This window comes from Gnatocerus cornutus, unplaced genomic scaffold, assembly GCF_029298725.1.
Source record: "Gnatocerus cornutus isolate USDA-ARS CGAHR unplaced genomic scaffold, icGnaCorn1.1 Chromosome167, whole genome shotgun sequence".
In the NCBI taxonomy this organism is placed as follows: Eukaryota; Metazoa; Arthropoda; class Insecta; order Coleoptera; family Tenebrionidae; genus Gnatocerus; species Gnatocerus cornutus.
Genome location: NW_028275366.1, coordinates 58,702 through 73,701, shown reverse-complemented (window position 1 = coordinate 73,701; position 15,000 = coordinate 58,702). Strand labels below are relative to the sequence as shown.

Sequence of the window (15,000 nt, the reverse complement as noted above, 5' to 3'; positions counted from 1 at the left end):
AAAAACAGTAATTTTTGACATTTATGAAGTTCCAGACCTGACACATAGATGGCGCCATTTTAGGGTCAGTTAGGTCAAATTATGCTTAAAATTCAAGAAAAATACGTAAATTAACCCAGAATCTTGTAATTTTTGACATTTGTGAAGTTCCAGACCTGTCATATAGATGGCGCCATTTTTGAGTCAAAATAGGCGCCAAAATTCAAAAACAATATGTAAAATAAAGGAAAAAACAGTAATTTTTGACATTTCTGAAGTTCCAGACCTGACACATAGATGGCGCCATTTTAGGGTCAGGTCAGGTCAAATTATGCTTAAAATTCAAGAAAAATACGTAAATTAACCCAGAATCTTCCCAGAATCTTGTAATTTTTTACATTTCTGAAGTTCCAGACCTGTCACATAGATGGCGCCATTTTTGAGTTAAAATAGGCGCCAAAATTCAAAAACAATATGTAAAATATAGGAAAAAACAGTAATTTTTGACATTTGTGAAGTTCCAGACCTGTCACATAGATGGCGCCATTTTTGAGTCAAAATAGGCGCCAAAATTCAAAAACAATATGTAAAATAAAGGAAAAACAGTAATTTTTGACATTTATGAAGTTCCAGACCTGACACATAGATGGCGCCATTTTAGGGTCAGTTAGGTCAAATTATGCTTAAAATTCAAGAAAAATACGTAAATTAACCCAGAATCTTGTAATTTTTGACATTTCTGAAGTTCCAGACCTGTCATATAGATGGCGCCATTTTTGAGTCAAAATAGGCGCCAAAATTCAAAAACAATATGTAAAATAAAGGAAAAAACAGTAATTTTTGACATTTATGAAGTTCCAGACCTGACACATAGATGGCGCCATTTTAGGGTCAGGTCAGGTCAAATTATGCTTAACATTCAAAAAAAATACGTAAATTAACCCAGAATCTTGTAATTTTTGACATTTCTGAAGTTCCAGACCTGTCATATAGATGGCGCCATTTTTGAGTCAAAATAGGCGCCAAAATTCAAAAACAATATGTAAAATAAAGGAAAAAACAGTAATTTTTGACATTTCTGAAGTTCCAGACCTGACACATAGATGGCGCCATTTTAGGGTCAGGTCAGGTCAAATTATGCTTAAAATTCAAGAAAAATACGTAAATTAACCCAGAATCTTCCCAGAATCTTGTAATTTTTGACATTTCTGAAGTTCCAGACCTGTCATTTAGATGGCGCCATTTTTGAGTCAAAATAGGCGCCGAAATTCAAAAACAATATGTAAAATAAAGGAAAAAACAGTAATTTTTGACATTTCTGAAGTTCCAGACCTGACACATAGATGACGCCATTTTAGGGTCAGGTCAGGTCAAATTATGCTTAAAATTCAAGAAAAATACGTAAATTAACCCAGAATCTTGTAATTTTTGACATTTCTGAAGTTCCAGACCTGTCATATAGATGGCGCCATTTTTGAGTTAAAATAGGCGCCAAAATTCAAAAACAATATGTAAAATATAGGAAAAAACAGTAATTTTTGACATTTGTGAAGTTCCAGACCTGTCACATAGATGGCGCCATTTTTGAGTCAAAATAGGCGCCAAAATTCAAAAACAATATGTAAAATAAAGGAAAAAACAGTAATTTTTGACATTTCTGAAGTTCCAGACCTGACACATAGATGGCGCCATTTTAGGGTCAGGTCAGGTCAAATTATGCTTAACATTCAAAAAAAATACGTAAATTAACCCAGAATCTTGTAATTTTTGACATTTCTGAAGTTCCAGACCTGTCATATAGATGGCGCCATTTTTGAGTCAAAATAGGCGCCAAAATTCAAAAACAATATGTAAAATAAAGGAAAAAACAGTAATTTTTGACATTTCTGAAGTTCCAGACCTGACACATAGATGGCGCCATTTTAGGGTCAGGTCAGGTCAAATTATGCTTAAAATTCAAGAAAAATACGTAAATTAACCCAGAATCTTCTCAGAATCTTGTAATTTTTGACATTTGTGAAGTTCCAGACCTGTCACATAGATGGCGCCATTTTTGAGTCAAAATAGGCGCCAAAATTCAAAAACAATATGTAAAATAAAGGAAAAAACAGTAATTTTTGACATTTCTGAAGTTCCAGACCTGACACATAGATGGCGCCATTTTAGGGTCAGGTCAGGTCAAATTATGCTTAACATTCAAAAAAAATACGTAAATTAACCCAGAATCTTGTAATTTTTGACATTTCTGAAGTTCCAGACCTGTCATATAGATGGCGCCATTTTTGAGTCAAAATAGGCGCCAAAATTCAAAAACAATATGTAAAATAAAGGAAAAAACAGTAATTTTTGACATTTCTGAAGTTCCAGACCTGACACATAGATGGCGCCATTTTAGGGTCAGGTCAGGTCAAATTATGCTTAAAATTCAAGAAAAATACGTAAATTAACCCAGAATCTTCCCAGAATCTTGTAATTTTTGACATTTCTGAAGTTCCAGACCTGTCACATAGATGGCGCCATTTTTGAGTTAAAATAGGCGCCAAAATTCAAAAACAATATGTAAAATATAGGAAAAAACAGTAATTTTTGACATTTGTGAAGTTCCAGACCTGTCACATAGATGGCGCCATTTTTGAGTCAAAATAGGCGCCAAAATTCAAAAACAATATGTAAAATAAAGGAAAAACAGTAATTTTTGACATTTATGAAGTTCCAGACCTGACACATAGATGGCGCCATTTTAGGGTCAGTTAGGTCAAATTATGCTTAAAATTCAAGAAAAATACGTAAATTAACCCAGAATCTTGTAATTTTTGACATTTCTGAAGTTCCAGACCTGTCATATAGATGGCGCCATTTTTGAGTTAAAATAGGCGCCAAAATTCAAAAACAATATGTAAAATAAAGGAAAAACAGTAATTTTTGACATTTATGAAGTTCCAGACCTGACACATAGATGGCGCCATTTTAGGGTCAGGTCAGGTCAAATTATGCTTAACATTCAAAAAAAATACGTAAATTAACCCAGAATCTTGTAATTTTTGACATTTCTGAAGTTCCAGACCTGTCATATAGATGGCGCCATTTTTGAGTCAAAATAGGCGCCAAAATTCAAAAACAATATGTAAAATAAAGGAAAAAACAGTAATTTTTGACATTTCTGAAGTTCCAGACCTGACACATAGATGGCGCCATTTTAGGGTCAGGTCAGGTCAAATTATGCTTAAAATTCAAGAAAAATACGTAAATTAACCCAGAATCTTCCCAGAATCTTGTAATTTTTGACATTTCTGAAGTTCCAGACCTGTCATTTAGATGGCGCCATTTTTGAGTCAAAATAGGCGCCGAAATTCAAAAACAATATGTAAAATAAAGGAAAAAACAGTAATTTTTGACATTTCTGAAGTTCCAGACCTGACACATAGATGACGCCATTTTAGGGTCAGGTCAGGTCAAATTATGCTTAAAATTCAAGAAAAATACGTAAATTAACCCAGAATCTTCCCAGAATCTTGTAATTTTTGACATTTCTGAAGTTCCAGACCTGTCATTTAGATGGCGCCATTTTTGAGTCAAAATAGGCGCCGAAATTCAAAAACAATATGTAAAATAAAGGAAAAAACAGTAATTTTTGACATTTCTGAAGTTCCAGACCTGACACATAGATGACGCCATTTTAGGGTCAGGTCAGGTCAAATTATGCTTAAAATTCAAGAAAAATACGTAAATGAACCCAGAATCTTGTAATTTTTGACATTTATGAAGTTCCAGACCTGACACATAGATGGCGCCACTTTTGGGTCAAAATGGGCGCCAAATTTCAAAAAAAATATGTAAATAAAGTAAAAACCAGTAATTTTTGACATTTGTGAAGTTCCAGACCTGTCATATAGATGGCGCCACTAAATTATGTTTTCGACTAACAGGTGGCGATACCAACATTAATAGTTACAGAAAGCTGTAATTTTTTTGACTTTCAAGTTTAGGTAACTGTTCTACAGATGGCGCCAGCATTGCTACAAATACAGGAACCTGTAGTTGTTTTTTGACATTTGACATCTTGACCTAATCTATAGGTCTAAAGATCAGCAATAGAATGGACTTCAAAGTTGATAATAAAGCTTTATTTTTATTATATATCGTAAATGGATTGTGTTTAAGCATAACGTTTGAATGGTTATGCAACCGCTTAAACTAATTGTTGCCGAACTTTCGTCTTTCCTTTGCATTCTTGAATAACGGAAATATAGATGGATTATTTTTGTGCATGAATTTTAAATTGTTATGCAACCATGAAAACACTAATTATTTTCTTTTTTCGGAGTTTTTTCAGATTATTGAAAGTCTGACACAAAACCTGTCCGTAACTGCGGCGTTCTCGCCAAACGCTACAGCTTGAAAAATCTAAAATTCGCATAGTCTAAATGTCCGAGAAAAATCGAAATTAAATGAAAACGAACAAAAGTTCGGACCGAACTAACATTAATCGAAAGTGGATGTCATAATTTTAAGTCCCTAACTAAACGGGATCTAAAACCCTTTCGAAACTGTGGCGTTCGAATTTTGATGAAAATTATTCCAAGTCCAAAGTCGGAACTGAAGCGTTCACATTGAACGCTACAGTTTCGAGAATCTATTCGGAACTGAAGCGTTCACATTGAACGCTACAGTTTCGAGAATCTATTCGGAACTGAAGCGTTCACATTGAACGCTACAGTTTCGAGAATCTATTCGGAACTGAGGCGTTCACTTTGAACGTTACAGTTTCGAGAATTTATTCGGAACTGAAGCGTTCACATTGAACGTTACAGTTTCGAAAGGACAAAATTAACAAAGACCAAAAGTCCGAGAAAAATTGAAATTAAATGAAAATGAACAAAAGTTCGGACCGAACTAACATTAATCGAAAGTGGATGTCATAATTTTAAGTCCCTAACTGAACGGGATCTAAAACCCTTTCGAAACTGTGGCGTTCGAATTTTGATGAAAATTATTCTAAGTCCAAAGTCGGAACTGAAGCGTTCACATTGAACGCTACAGTTTCGAAAATCTATTCGGAACTGAAGCGTTCACACTGGCGATTGCTTATGCAACCATGAAAGCACAAATATGAAACGCTACAGTTTCGAAAACTCATTCGGAACTGAAGCGTTCACACTGGCGATTGTTTATGCAACCATGAAAGCACAAAAATGAAACGCCACAGTTGCGAAAACTCATTCGGAACTGATACGTTTACACCGAACGCTACAGTTTTGAAACCTCGTTCGGAACTGATGCGTTCAAAAATGTCGAAATTTTTACAAGTCCAGTTTCGGAACTGTAGCGACTGCATGGACTTAGCGCGAAAAGGACACATTCAGTGGGAACTGTAGCGGTAGGGACCCGTAAAAAAAGTAAAAAAAATAATAAAATATTTTATTTTTTGCTTTTTACCTTCCGTATACACAATTTTTTTTTTTTTTTTTTTTTTTTTTTTTAAGTCCAAATTGGGAACTGTAGCGGTCAACAGAAAAAAAAACTTTTTCCATCAACCACATACAATTCCCATTTTTAATATAATATTATTATTTATATTAATATTATAATTATTCATAATATATTACTGAACATTTGCTTCTCCTCAGTTTCGTTCTTTGGTTTCCAATATCATTCACTCGATCATATTTAATTCAAGCTTGTTATCGGAGGAGAAACAAGTCTTTCACAATTTTCACCAGTTCTGCTTACCATGTGACGGATCTTTTGTTTTTCAACGGGCGGAACAATAATCGAGATTTTTACTGCTTGGTGTTTCGGGCTTTGTGTTTTATTTTATAGATCCGTCACATTATTCAAGTAAATTATTCAATTCAATTTGTCGTCTGCATTAGAGTCAAGATTATTAATTTCATCTCATTTGCAGACGACTTTGGATAAGAGCACTGGGTGGTCACGTTTTTTAACTAGCGGTGAATTAGCTAATTCGTTCGCAAAATGCACGTTACAGGCGGACTAATTCACATTTCGCTATTCATCGAGAAATTTTTATTCACAGCGGTATATTGTCTTTCTAGAGACTTACCACTTTTTATTTCATCGATGTATTTTTATTTTTAATTTAGCATAATATCATTAAACGGGGTCGCGATGTACGAGAGGTAACAGATCGTACGGACGCGCACATTTGATTTCATGTCAATCCATTCATCGTGCGTACTTGTCCGTCATCGCTGCCACTTACCATCACTACTCCCTATACAGGGTCCGGCAACACTTGTGTCCACCCTCAAAATCGTCTTTAATTTTAAAGATAAAATTTTGAAAATTTGCATACGCTCACAGTTGACAAAGCTCTAGAAGCTGACGTAAAAATTTGTTTTTTATCACTGATAGTTTTGGCGTCGCGACGCCTTAAAAATGTAATTGTTAGGTAATTGTGAGGGTTTGTGATATCAACCCCTAATTTAATTTTTTTTCAATATAAATATGTTAAAAATATCTGAGTTATTATTTTAGATTCAATGCAAATAGTCTTCAAAATTTGAGGAAAAAATGCTGTTTTATCAAGTTAGTTTCCAATTTTATTATGTCAAAATTGGGAACTACGTTTACACCCATCTGTCAACATCTTGTGTCACAAATGACATCTATCCTTTGTTTCGCGCTAGATTGTAACAAAAGTCTTACTTGGTGAAATTGTCGTCTTGTCGATGTTAATTAACGATTTCTGGTGTCCATAAAGTGCAACATGCCCGTGGTAATCAAAATTAACCTTTATAAAAGTGAGTGAAGTGACTTGTGAAATTTTGGTGTAAACGTAGATTGCCGCTGCACTGTCATAATTTTGAAAACTAACTTGATAAAGCAACGTTTTTTTCGCAAATTTTAAACACAATTTGCATTAGATTTAAAATAAAAACTCAGATATTTGTACCACAGTTATGTTGAAATAAAATTGAATTCGCGTATATTTCCGCAAAAACTCAAAAATCGCTAAAAATTATACTTCTTAGGCGTCGCGACGCCAACCAAACCGTGATAAAAAAAACAAATTTTTACGTCAGCTTCTAGAGCTTTGTCAACTATGAGCGTATGCAAATTTTCAAAATTTTATCTTTAAAATTAAAGACGATTTTGGGGGTGGACACAAGTGTTGCCGGACCCTGTATATGCCACCGCGGCAGCGATCAGCTCTGAATCGCTCGATGCGTGAAACGATCGAAATCCCATAGTGCGCCGGCCGCTCGCTATGGGCGAGGGGTAGAGTAAAACGGTCTGATCGCTCGGTGCAAAAGTCCGTTTGGGTACTTAGAGACGGAATTTTAAAATTCTGATTTCGCAGATCAATTTCAAGGATTATTAGGACTCGAATGCTGTCGACCATGTTTTGTAAAAAAAGTTTTTTACGTTTTTACGGCAATTTGACTGAACGCTACAGTTTCGAAAAAAAGTCGGAACTGTGGCGTTCGATCGAAATTTTTCCAAGTCCGAAGTCGAAACTGTAGCGGTCGACCAAAATTTTTCTAAGTCCGATTCGAAACTGAGGCGTTCGACCGAAATTTTTCCAAGTCCAATTCGAAACTGTAGCGTTCGAACAAAATTTTTCTAAGTCCGAAGTCGAAACTGTAGCGTTCGGCGCTCATTCGTCTAAGTCCGAACTCGGAAGTGTAGCGGTTGACAAATTTACATTGACCAAAAGTCCGAGAAAAATCGAAATTAAATCCAAACGAACAAATGTTTGGGTCGAACTAGCATCGATAGAAGGTAGATTTTATAATTTCAAGCTCCTAATTAAACGGGATCTAAAACCCTCTGGAAACTGAGGCGTTCGAAATTTTGATGAAAATTTTTCTAAGTCCGAAATAGGAACTGTGGCGGTCGAGCGAAATTTTTCTAAGTCCGTAGTCGAAACTGAGGTGTTCGAATTTTTGATAAAAATTTTTCTAAGTCTCATGTTGGAACTGTGGCGGTCGAGCGAAATTTTTCCAAGTCCGAAGTCGAAACTGTAGCGTTCGAACGAAATTTTTCTAAGTCCGAAGTCGAAACTGTAGCGTTCGGCGCTCATTCGTCTAAGTCCGAAGTCGGAAGTGTAGCGGTTGACAAATTTACATTGACCAAAAGTACGAGAAAAATCGAAATTAAATGCAAACGAACAAATGTTTGGGTCGAACTAACATCGATAGAAGGTAGATTTTATAATTTCAAGCTTCTAATTAAACGGGATCTAAAACCCTCTGGAAACTGAGGCGTTCGAAATTTTGATGAAAATTTTTCTAAGTCCGAAATAGGAACTGTGGCGGTCGAGCGAAATTTTTCTAAGTCCGTAGTCGAAACTGAGGTGTTCGAATTTTTGATAAAAATTTTTCTAAGTCTCATGTTGGAACTGTGGCGGTCGAGCGAAATTTTTCCAAGTCCGAAGTCGAAACTGTAGCGTTCGAACGAAATTTTTCTAAGTCCGAAGTCGAAACTGTAGCGGTCGACCAAAATTTTTCTAAGTCCGATTCGAAACTGAGGCGTTCGACCGAAATTTTTCTAAGTCCAATTCGAAACTGTGGCGGTCGAGCGAAATTTTTCTAAGTCCGAAGTCGAAACTGTAGCGTTCGGCGCTCATTCGTCTAAGTCCGAAGTCGGAAGTGTAGCGGTTGATAAATTTACATTGACCAAAAGTCCCAGAAAAATCGAAATTAAATGCAAACGAACAAAAGTTACGGTCGAACTAACACCAAACAAGGGTGGCTGTGATAATTTCAAACCCCTAACTAAACGGGATCTAAAACCCTCTGGAAACTGAGGCGTTCGAAATTTTGATGAAAATTATTCTAAGTCCGAAGTCGGAACTGAGGTGTTCGGTCGAAATGCCGTAAAAACGTAAAAAATATTTTTTTCAAAACACCGTTAACGGCATTCGAGTCCTAATGACCCTTGAAATTGATCTGCGAAATCAGAATTTTAAAATTCCGTCTCTAAGTACCCAAACGGACTTTTGCACCGAGCGATCAGACCGATTTACCCGACCCCTCGCCCATAGCGAGCGGCCGGCGCGCTATGGGATTTCGACCGTTTCGCGCATCGAGTGATTCAGAGCTGAACGCTGCCGCGCTGGCATATATAGGGATAGTAGTGGTGGTATGTAGCAGCGGACAAAAGCGTACGATCGAAATGTGATTTTATGTGCGTCCGATTATCTTGTTACCTCTCGTACACCGCGACTTACCCGTAGTTGGGACGATGGCCGGAATGTGTACCCTGTGGACCCACCATCGTTTGAGGGATGACAAATCTTGCCATTGACCATGCACAGCGAGATTGCGGATGCGGCGAGCGTTTCTATGTTAGCGGTCCAAATGCAATCAAAGATTTTATGTGTTCGTGTCAGAACGACCAAAAATTAACAAATGCGTCAACTCACTAAAGTCCGAGCGAGAATTTTGAAATAAATAAAATTTCATAAACTCGTAACGTGTGAATATTTCTAAAGAGAAATCTCACAATAAACCGTCGCTTTCAATCTAGCGAAGAGTATGGAGAATGTTTGAACTTTTGCTTGTCGACGACGATATTTTTTCTTTACGATAAAATTTCAAGTCGATGTGCCCAAAAATCTCTAAATTTTGAACTGGGAAATTATTTCTTCGTCCGATGAATCGCATTGATCTCTGTTTTTGACGAAAAAAAGACGGATAAAATGCAGCATTCAATCAAGGATATAAAATAAAAGAAAAATTTTCCGTAAAAACTATATTACAATGGAGGATTATGTTTCTACTTTTCGTCCGATGAGTCGCAACAAAAATAAGTAATCCATCCGTCGTTGTTCGTTTAGTCGATCTGAATGCACTGTAAAAATTTATTAAAGTAAAATGTTACGTTTGCATTTCATGAATTTTGACAAACGTGTACCGAAATGTGTACAAATTATTTATTTCGACGACGACGACAACTTAGAACGGATGAATAAAATTAATTGTTGCAAGATTCAAACAAGGATGAAAAAGTCATAGAAAATTATTCCGTAACCATGATATTGGATTATTTTTTCTTCACTCTCTCCTCCGATGAGTCGCAACAAATAAAAATCCATAAATCAATTCATCCGTCGTTGTTCGTTTAGTCGATCTGAATGCACTGTAAAAATTTATTAAAGTAAAAATGTTACGTTGCATTTCATGAATTTTGACAAACGTGTACCCCGAAGTGTGTACAAATTATTTATTTCGACGACGACGACAACTTAGAACGGATGAATAAGAATAAAATTGTTGCAGGAGATTCAATCAAGGATGATGTGAAAAAAATGTCGAAAAATTTTCCATCCAGAAAGATCGCGTGGCGTTACGTCTCTTCTTACGAGGTTTTCGTTTCGCAGACACGCACACTTTCTTCAAAACAATAATAGGAAAGTGTTCAGTTTTTTATAAGAGCAGCAGGTGTCTTTCCGAAATTCTACGATTATTGTAGCTTATATGACTAGAAGGAAAGAAAGACTAAAACTCTCTTATTTTAAAACAAGAACGCAGTTCCCTGGTTGATCCTGCCAGTAGTCATATGCTTGTCTCAAAGATTAAGCCATGCATGTCTCAGTACAAGCCAAATTAAGGTGAAACCGCGAAAGGCTCATTAAATCAGTTATGGTTCCTTAGATCGTACCCACATTTACTTGGATAACTGTGGTAATTCTAGAGCTAATACATGCAAACAGAGCTCCAACCGGAAACGGAAGGAGCGCTTTTATTAGATCAAAACCAATCGGTGGCGGTCTCCGTCATCGTACAACTTGGTGACTCTGAATAACTTTACGCTGATCGCACGGTCTCGCACCGGCGACGCATCTTTCAAATGTCTGCCTTATCAACTGTCGATGGTAGGTTCTGCGCCTACCATGGTTGTAACGGGTAACGGGGAATCAGGGTTCGATTCCGGAGAGGGAGCCTGAGAAACGGCTACCACATCCAAGGAAGGCAGCAGGCGCGCAAATTACCCACTCCCGGCACGGGGAGGTAGTGACGAAAAATAACGATACGGGACTCATCCGAGGCCCCGTAATCGGAATGAGTACACTCTAAACCCTTTAACGAGGATCAATTGGAGGGCAAGTCTGGTGCCAGCAGCCGCGGTAATTCCAGCTCCAATAGCGTATATTAAAGTTGTTGCGGTTAAAAAGCTCGTAGTCGAATCTGTGTCCCGCGCCGCCGGTTCATCGTTCGCGGTGTCAACTGGCGTGCCGCGGGACGTCCTGCCGGTGGGCTTAGCTCGAGAGGGCGGCCCAACTCAATCCCGCCGCGGTGCTCTTCATTGAGTGTCGAGGTGGGCCGGCACGTTTACTTTGAACAAATTAGAGTGCTTAAAGCAGGCTAAAACTTCGCCTGAATACTGTGTGCATGGAATAATGGAATAGGACCTCGGTTCTATTTTGTTGGTTTTCGGAACCCCGAGGTAATGATTAATAGGAACGGATGGGGGCATTCGTATTGCGACGTTAGAGGTGAAATTCTTGGATCGTCGCAAGACGGACAGAAGCGAAAGCATTTGCCAAAAACGCTTTCATTGATCAAGAACGAAAGTTAGAGGTTCGAAGGCGATCAGATACCGCCCTAGTTCTAACCATAAACGATGCCAGCTAGCGATCCGCCGACGTTCTTCCGATGACTCGGCGGGCAGCTTCCGGGAAACCAAAGCTTTTGGGTTCCGGGGGAAGTATGGTTGCAAAGCTGAAACTTAAAGGAATTGACGGAAGGGCACCACCAGGAGTGGAGCCTGCGGCTTAATTTGACTCAACACGGGAAACCTCACCAGGCCCGGACACCGGAAGGATTGACAGATTGAGAGCTCTTTCTTGATTCGGTGGGTGGTGGTGCATGGCCGTTCTTAGTTGGTGGAGCGATTTGTCTGGTTAATTCCGATAACGAACGAGACTCTAGCCTGCTAAATAGGCGTATTTCGACATCCCAAAGGCCCGTCGATCCTGGGTTCGCCCGGTGGTCGTGCGCGGTTTTTACTGTCGGCGTACAAACAATTCTTCTTAGAGGGACAGGCGGCTTCTAGCCGCACGAGATTGAGCAATAACAGGTCTGTGATGCCCTTAGATGTTCTGGGCCGCACGCGCGCTACACTGAAGGAATCAGCGTGTCCTCCCTGACCGAGCGGTCCGGGTAACCCGCTGAACCTCCTTCGTGCTAGGGATTGGGGCTTGCAATTGTTCCCCATGAACGAGGAATTCCCAGTAAGCGTGAGTCATAAGCTCGCGTTGATTACGTCCCTGCCCTTTGTACACACCGCCCGTCGCTACTACCGATTGAATGATTTAGTGAGGTCTTCGGACCGGTACGCGATGGCGTTTCGACGTCGTCGATGTCGCTGGGAAGATGACCAAACTTGATCATTTAGAGGAAGTAAAAGTCGTAACAAGGTTTCCGTAGGTGAACCTGCGGAAGGATCATTAACGTGTCCTCGTACACACGAATTTTGACATATGTATAATTTATTATTATGCATTTTTATTTGATCGTGTCGATGTACACTTTATGTTTTTACAACACCGTCGTCGATGACATGGAGTCGACGGCACGATCTTTTGTCGTGCCGTTGCTTGTTTCTTTTTGAAACACCGTGTGTACGACGTTTTGAACTACGAATCGTACATATTCGGAAAAACAATAGCGTTACGCTGGCCCGCAGCGCCGGTCCTTGCGATCGAGTTTTTCACCTTTTTTGAACGAGAAAAACCGAATTCGCTCGGGCATACGGCTGTTTCTTCGGGTACCTAGATTTTTTGATTTTTTTTGTACTATCTCTCGATCTTTTCCAATGATGGAAAAAAGGAGGGACGCTTTCGGTTTTTCGACCGGATCGCGGAAAGTTGTGAACTCCACCGCGAAAGTCGAAAGACGTTAGAAGTCCTCTTTTTTCGGACACACGGAGAGGATGTAGCAGAGTAGTCGAGAAAGAAGAAAATCGCAGGTGTCGAATTAGGTTACGACTCCGTGGGTTTTAAATGATTTACGCCCGGCTACGGGACCGGCGAGAAACGCTCCCGATTTTACGATTCGCGTGAATGATGTTCGTCGTTAGACGCTTCAAAGAGTTTTTTGAAAGCGCCGTTAAACGAGCGATCACACACACATCACACCTTGCTTTTTTAATGTTTTTGGTAGATGTGGTAAAGTGATTTCGTTAGAAACGGTAAAATTCTCTTTACGGAGCGTACGACTGCACCATTTCAAAATTATATACACCGTCAATCGTCATTAAGTCACGATATAGAACGGTAAACTTGAGGATTTTATGTTAGACGCTCAGTCTGGCACGTCTATAGATTTTTTCGTCAAAATTCACGATCTGTCTTCGGTTTGGCGACGAAAAAATATAGAAAGAAAATTGAAACACGAACACAAAGACCGCCCGCGAAAATCTCTTTTCGCTTACGGCGGATACTAATTCGCTTTTTCATAACGAGTACGATGATGTAATGATGTGTTGATTCCGATCGATCAAAAACCGTCTCTTCGTCACACTTTTTAAAGTGCTTGACACACGCACACTAAATGAAAGACACAATAAAGGAAAACTACCGAAAATGTAGTTTATGAGAGAAAGCAGCATTATTTATTAAAATTATTGCTGAGAAAAAGGAAATTGGCAAATTCCTAATTAAAATCGTATCGAACATGTCCCATCTTCACACATACATGCTCGTACTTTGCGTGTAAAAGCGGAGACCGCGTGAAAAAGAAAAGTGCTTCTTTTTCGGTGCGCGGATACAAATTTGTGTTTGGGTTAATATTTTTTTTAATTTTTTCGTACGCGTAAAACTGAGACCGACGATCGCGTTCCCTTTCAGACGAGAAAGTACGGACGAAAGACAATTAAGAGCGAGAATCATAAATATCCATACCACAACACCGAAATTTTAGACGTGGCACGTTTCGGAACCACGAAGATCATTTTCGTTTCGGATGTACGCACGTACGCAAAAATTTTTGCAAGACGTGTATAGACAGCTGGACGATCGGCATGATCGGGGTTCTTGTGGAACGAGCGTTTAAATTTTAAAAAGATTACCCTGAACGGTGGATCACTTGGCTCGTGGGTCGATGAAGAACGCAGCTAATTGCGCGTCAACTTGTGAACTGCAGGACACATGAACATCGACATTTCGAACGCACATTGCGGTCCTCGGATATAATGTTCCCGGACCACTCCTGGCTGAGGGTCGTGTCAATTTCAAAGACTGCTCGGTTTTCGTTTTCGGACGAAAACGTCGGAGCGTGTTGGATGTGTTGCGACGCGTCGAATAGGTACTCATTAATGTACGTGATCGTCACTTACGTCACGATATAACGACGCACGCCTCGAACGTGTGCCGAGACGTTTACTCGAGCGTGTTTTTTCGTCAAAAAGGACGGGACGGGTATGCTTTGTATTTTTTTTTTACAAAGTCCGTCGGACGTCCACCTTGCGAATCATAAATACGAAAGTGTTTACGTCGGCACATGTTCTTGCGTGGTGTGTCGTAGAATCGTGTGTTTGTGTGCGTTTCTCGTGCAGCGAGTAAATTTGCGCGACATCTTAAGACGCGAAAGCGACCAACTACTACTTGTTGTAGTTGTTGGCTGGTCTTTCGGCGTAGCACGTCCTATTTCTTCAACATGTCGTCATTTAAAAAAAAAAATGGCGTTTTAAGGTTGAGAACGTTATAGACGGTCGTCGTGTCCGAGACGTGTAATGCAAATCGCGACAGACGTCAGATCGTAAGCGTTTCTGTAAACTTAGCCATTTTTTAAAAAGAAAAATGACGAACACGTATAGCAAGGAATGGGAGACGTGTCGTGATCGTCGAAATGACCGAATGAAAAATTTTTATTTTTCATATGCGACCTCAGAGCAGGTGAGACTACCCGCTGAATTTAAGCATATTACTAAGCGGAGGAAAAGAAACTAACTAGGATTCCCTCAGTAGCGGCGAGCGAACAGGGAGAAGCCCAGCACCGAATCCCGCGGCCGAAACCGGACGCCGGGAAATGTGGTGTTAGGGAGGATCCG

The 15,000-nt window shown here is 39.2% G+C and overlaps 3 non-coding genes across 3 annotated transcripts in view; all 3 read left to right on the top strand.

Annotated features, from left to right (window-relative positions):
- Positions 1-10,479: 10,479 nt before the first annotated feature.
- LOC148166757 (small subunit ribosomal RNA) lies at positions 10,480-12,400 on the top strand. The gene has a single exon (XR_015770955.1). It is a non-coding gene; the product is annotated as a small subunit ribosomal RNA (ribosomal RNA).
- A 1,616-nt stretch (positions 12,401-14,016) lies between these two features.
- On the top strand, positions 14,017-14,173 carry LOC148166756 (5.8S ribosomal RNA). Its single transcript, XR_015770952.1, has one exon. It is a non-coding gene; the product is annotated as a 5.8S ribosomal RNA (ribosomal RNA).
- Positions 14,174-14,831: 658 nt separating this feature from the next.
- The window catches only part of LOC148166755 (large subunit ribosomal RNA), a 4,039-nt gene continuing 3,870 nt past the window's right edge, over positions 14,832-15,000 (top strand). Inside the window, exon 1 of the ribosomal RNA XR_015770950.1 lies at positions 14,832-15,000. This exon is cut by the window's right edge and continues 3,870 nt beyond it. This is a non-coding gene — a ribosomal RNA (large subunit ribosomal RNA).